We start from the raw sequence: 6241 nt of genomic DNA, 5'->3' as shown, positions 1-6241 counted from the left end.
TTCCTCAACTGATACTGTTAATCTCTCTCTCTCTCTTTTTCTCTCTCTCTCTCTCTCTCTCTTCCTCTCTCTCTCTCTCTCTCTCATTCTCCCTCTGTGGGTGGGTGCAGGGGAGCCCTCTAACAGCTTACTCTGTTGCTTCTAAACGCCTGGTGTTTTGACGTGCTTTCTATGAAGCACCTGAGTAATTCATAACAACTGCGGGGATAACACTAAGAGCTTATCAGTGTGCAAATGGTGTTTAGTGAGACGCCTGGCCTTATTAGGTATTATTTATGAAGTGTGTTGTTATAAACAGGTTATTCATAAACTGTGTTTTATAAATTCTGTAAGCAAATTGATAGTCTTTTAAGTATTGACTGTTACATCTCTGAACCGTGATCCTGCGATTAACAAGATCGTGTCGGTGTACTTCACGCTGCACTTTATTTTGTACCTTTTCAAACTAAACCAGTCTACAGTCTACTTGTGACTTACTTTATTGTACTTCCAAAAGGTGCAATTTGGAATGCGAATATTAATATGGGCTAATATAGTTGCAATTCAGGTTGAGGAAATAATACAGTGTTGCTACTTTATGTAGTATACTTTCACTTTTTAATTTGTGAAAATACCTCAAAATGTATTCTTTAAAAAACATAATTTTTACTCTGTCATTGTGTTTTCATTACTACTTTCCTGTGTTTTATCAAAAGAGTAAGCAGCTTTTGATGTGAGGGACTCTAAGTCAGTGTGTGTTAATCTCCCGTGTGTGTTGTGTGTGTTTCCCCCGTAGCTACGTGTCACCCCCAACACCTTGGCCCGAGAGATCGTGCAGCTGGTGGTGCAGGAGATGAACGCCGTGTCGCGGCAGCTGTTGGCCGGCGCCGAGCGCTGCGCCTACAAGCCGGAGGGCTGCGTGTGCGGCTGCGGGCCCGGCGCATGCGTGTGCGGCCTGCCGTCGGCCGGCGTCTACGGCCCCGAGCACCTGGAGCACTTTGGGCTGGTGCTGGTGCTGGACGAGAGGGTCAAGTGGCTTCAGGACGACTTCTGCCCGCTCACGCTGCAGAACCCCTGGAGCCGAGGCAAGCTGTGCGTCCGCATCAAGGAGTACTCGCCACTTGCCATGCAGCACAGCAGGGCCACTACTGTCTGACCCTCTCCACACACACACACACACTCACACACTCACACACACATACCTGGATGCGCAAGCATTTCAGGTACCTGTACAGGTTTACACTCATGCACACACTCCACTCCAGCATGCAGACCAGCAGGCATGGACGGACTGGTTGACATTGACACCCAACCCCACAAACACACACACATGCACTGATGCCACACATGCATGGCTGGACTTCACATGCAGACACACAGGGGTAGAGATACACACTGGAAATGTGTACACTTGTAAACATCACTCATGTCCAAACACGCATACACACACACACACACACACACACACACACACACACACACACACACAGTTGCCATACATAGACACAAAGAGACTTCTTTCCAATGTCCATATTTCCCTCCTCTCTTTCTTAACTTTATAAGTGTATGCGTTTAGTGCTTCCCCTTGAGACCCCGTGCAGTGGTGGTTGTAGTGTCATAAGAAGCTGCTGCTTTTCCCTATGACTGTAGGCTTAGAGTCTGTGATGTTTACGCACCGTTAGTGTTCCAGACTATGTGAGTGAGTGAGTGGTTAGTCACCCTTGTGAGGAGCAGCCCAAGGCTCACAATCACCAGTGGGAACGCCCAAACCCTCCACGTCAGTCCATCCGTCTTTGAGATCGGCCACAAATCATTCCGGACTGTTCCGCAACCAAGTGTGGATTTGATTTCCCCAGGAATTCCTCCCAGAATTGGAATATCGCACTCGGGGGGGAAAGAGAGGAATCCTGCAACATAACATCACAAGCGCACCCCACCTAAATACACACATACCAATACTACACACACACACTCTCACACACGCACGCACGCACACAGAGTGAATGATTGCCTTTTCTCGCAGGGATTCAAACCGCTCTCTCTCTCTCTCATCCCCCTCTCCTCTCTATCCTCCCTCCCTTAAACGGTGATGGAGAGAGAGAAAGAATCCTCCTCTTGACCCACAGAGGACCCTGTGAAACATGGAGGGAAATATTTCTTTCTTTGAAGAGAAACAGAACAATATGAACTGTACAAACAAGATGATGTATGACTGAAGCAATACTGGCGTCAGGTCTGCCTGCAGCAGAAGCCCAAAGTGTAATCACGATCAACAATGTCCTAACAGCCAGGACGAGGTGAAACAGAACCACGTAGCCATGCCAAACCTGTAGTAATTGGCCAAGAGTGTAGTATCACAAATGAATCATTAAGATTATGCCAAACCTGTAAGAGAATATTGTAATTGGCAAGTGAATTGCCAACACCAAATTATGAGATTACATGAAAGAATGTAAAAGCAGGCACTAACAGTGAGAGTGAGTCTAAAATAAGCAGTGAAAGAAATAGGTAAGTGGTTTAGAAATTAGATTAACATTAATCCATTGAATTTGGCTTTACAACTGATAGTTTTCTAACCTTATATTGTGTTGTCATGTTTTTGACTGGATTTTAGGGCATTAATGGTAGTTGTTACATTATTGGTTGTTTTTAGATTTCGGGCTGCTGCACAGCTTCAATGCGTACTCTTGGTGAGATGTTTACAGGCAGCACCACACACACACACACACACACACACACACACACACACTGGATTGATGTTTGTATATATACTCAGAAACACACTTATAGACACATAGAGAGACATTGTCAAATTTATACTCACACAAAGACATACATACTAACACACACACACACACACACACACACACACACACACACACACACACACACACACGGAGACTGGATGTTGTTTGCTGCTATTCTCTGCTGCTCCTGTCCTCTCTAAGTATCCCTCCCGCCAGTGAGTTAGGATATGTGTGTGTGCGTGAATGTGTGTGTGTGTGTGTGTGTGTTTTAAGGTTAGGAGACCTTATCATCCCCATATCTCCCAGCCTGTGCGTGCATGTGACCTTCAGCCGGTCGGCGTCGGCTGGCTCGTGCGTCTCGTTGGTCTCGTGCGCGGGGCTGCGTGTGCGTATGCGTGTGTGGTGCCGCACTCGGGCCCCAGCGCCCCAATTCCCCTTGCTGCGCCTCCCTCCCCAGACTCGGCGGCACCAGGCGCTCGCCGCTCCGTCGTAAACCCCCTCTCCCACCCCCACCCCCGTCCTACCCTCTCTCCACTCTCACTAGCATTGGATGCTAATAAACGATAGGAAAAATGGGTCTTTCAACTTTCACTGGGACAGGGAGGCATTCAAATGCGGCAACCCCCCCCCCCACACACACACACACACACACACACACACACACACACACACACACATACACACACACACACACACACACACACACAAAGACACACACACAAACTGCCACCCTTTGAGTTGATCAGTAAAGAAGTTACAGGCCCATTCTTCTCCGTAGCAAAGACTGGAAACTGTTATGTTAACATCCATGCCTGGATGATTTTGTAATGTTAACACAGTTGGTTGAGCATTCTTAATTCTTTTAGCATGTCACGATTCAAAGGCGGAGAACGGATGGCACTATGGACTGTGGAGTTCTCACCGATTTCATATGCCTACTCTAATGTGTATGTAGGGGGGTGGGGTAGGAAGAGGGAGTTGGTGCTTGAATTCAAGTGTGTTTTTCCTTAGGGGAGCAGCTGTTTAAAAAAAAAAAAAAAAAAAGTGAAAGTCTTGATATTGAAGTTTTAGTGATCTTTTTGTGTTAGCACAGAATCTTCTATTTGAACTTTACATTTCTACTGGAAAACACTGGATAGACACACTGTCTGCAACCCACTTGATGGAACGATCTCCTAAAGTGATGTTACAGTGTTATAAGGGAAGCCGTATGTTCCACATTTGATAACTGAAGAGTATTGCTTGTGTGTCTGTTTTGTACGTGTGAATGTGTGGACGTCTGCTCTAGATAGTGATGTGAATGTGTATTGGGTCCAATGGGCTCCAAAGTACCTGCATGAGAGTTCATATGTTAATACTGTATGTGTGTGTGTGAGGGACTGTTTTTGTTCTCAGGTCTTTGCATTGTGTGTGTGTGTCTGTGTGTGTGTGTGTGCGTGGGTGTCTGTGTGTGTGTGTGTGTGCGTGTGTGTGTGTGACAGTGAGTGTGTGTGTGTGTGTGTGTGTGTGCGCTAGGCATTGAGGAGATACTGTATACCCTCCAGTCGGAGACATCACGTCACTTTTGAACTCTATTTTTATTCAATAATAAATGAATATTAAAGAAATAAGTCTGCCGTAGTGATTTCTTTCACAGATTTTCTGCGCCATACAGGAAATGTGTCTGTCCGTCTGTCTGTCTATGTGTGCTCTGCCTGCCTGTCTGTAGAGAATGTCTATTTCATTCTGTTTCATGTGGTTTTATATGTCTGCTGGAGAACATGCTCTCAGGTGTGTGTGTGTGTGTGTGTGTATGTGTGTGTGTGTTCTCACTTCTCCATCCTCCGGTGACCTCTACTGAGCTCTGACACACACACACACACACACACACACACACAAACACACTCTCACACACCCAGACAGACCGGCTCTCGAATGCCATTCATCCGGACGCCAAGCTGAAAAAGTCACCCTAGTCTGCTGGACCTTGTGATGTTGCAGGCAGCCAACAGTGGAGGTTAAACTCTCTCATCAAACTTCATAGCACTGCAGCAATAGTACCAAAACATAGCAGGGCTATTAATGCAAACGCTTTTCACATACCCTAAAACTTGACATGAGATATTTAAACATGAAGTTGAATATATAGCATGCACCACGCGCACCATTAGTCTTTGGTGAACAGTCACAATACTACACATAAAGAACCGTAAGAAAAAGAACAACAGTCAAAATACTACACATAAAGACCGTAAGAATGAGAACATTAAAAGTCTTTGTATGAGTACTGTATTCTGAGGGAGTGCTGGAGTTGGTTAACAGGGGTATCCTCTCCCCTCGGCCTGACATCCCTTCTCTCCAGGGACCTCAGAGGATGGAGCCAAGGGCTTCTCTAGGAGATGGACGTATTGGAGTTTCATGGTCCAAGTCATTACGAAGCTCACGCTGACAACCCCATAGGATCACACCCAGTGTATGGAGCCCCACCAGCTAAAAATATCCACGCTCACAAGGATTTAGTAAACATGCAACAGTCTACAAAGTTTTGTGTGTTCATTTCCAGTAGAGTCACATTTGTAGTTAACTTGGTGCCGCTGAGAAGGCCTGTAATGAAATGAAACAGTGAAAATGCTGCTGTAAATAAGCCTTTATCCACCTCAGGCTCTGGTTCTCTGTAAAGGGGTTTTGTTTGACACTTCTGCCGTAAACATCATTATACAAATGAAAGGGACACAGCCCTGAGCATTAGAATTGAAGATTTATTTCAAACTGATGAGCAGCCTATTATCGGCGCGGTGCTGCGCTGGGGCGCTGCGATGCTGTCGCACTGAGACACTGGCGTGTGATTCTCCAGCGTCTGTCTTGTTTGTTCCAGATCTAAATCATGGTGTTGCACTGATCTCAGACTTTCCACAGCTTGCTGGCAGACGCCGCCACCAAACCCCCCCTCCCCTGAAGACGCCCCCTCCTCACCACGCTGCTGCAGGAACAACTCCAGCTCGCGACAGCTTTCACTGACCTCGGATTCTCTCAATACAGAGAGACAGAGTACAGAACACATTCATAAGAAAAGAATGCAATTTTAAAATAAGTGGATGTTTTGCCTCTGGTATGTGTGGCACCTAACTCTGACTGTCTTTGCAAATGTATTTCTATCCTAGGCCAGGTAATGTCCCTTATATAATACATATACATGAGATTATTAATTTTATTTTATTTTTAGCTACTCTGTGGGTATGAGTCTCACGACTTTGGTGTTGTTAGCCTTCTGCTCCACTAGTTGAGTTAGAAGAGCCTATTGCTAGTATATGGATTTCACTGCTAGCACGGCCAGCTCTCTCCTACCCTGCATGGCAATCTATTCCTCGTCCTTCCATTTTCCAGTGTTGGTTTGGTTTGTGCTGAGCTGAGCTGTAGTATCATTTGCACGCACACACACACACACACACACACACACACACATGCACATACGCACACTCTGGCACCACGAGGAAATCAAACACTGCATGTCTGTCTGTCAACGGATACTTCCCTCT

This window comes from Sprattus sprattus (assembly GCF_963457725.1).
Source record: "Sprattus sprattus genome assembly, chromosome: 3".
Lineage (NCBI taxonomy): Eukaryota > Metazoa > Chordata > Actinopteri > Clupeiformes > Clupeidae > Sprattus > Sprattus sprattus.
Note: the sequence above shows the minus strand (reverse complement) of the source record.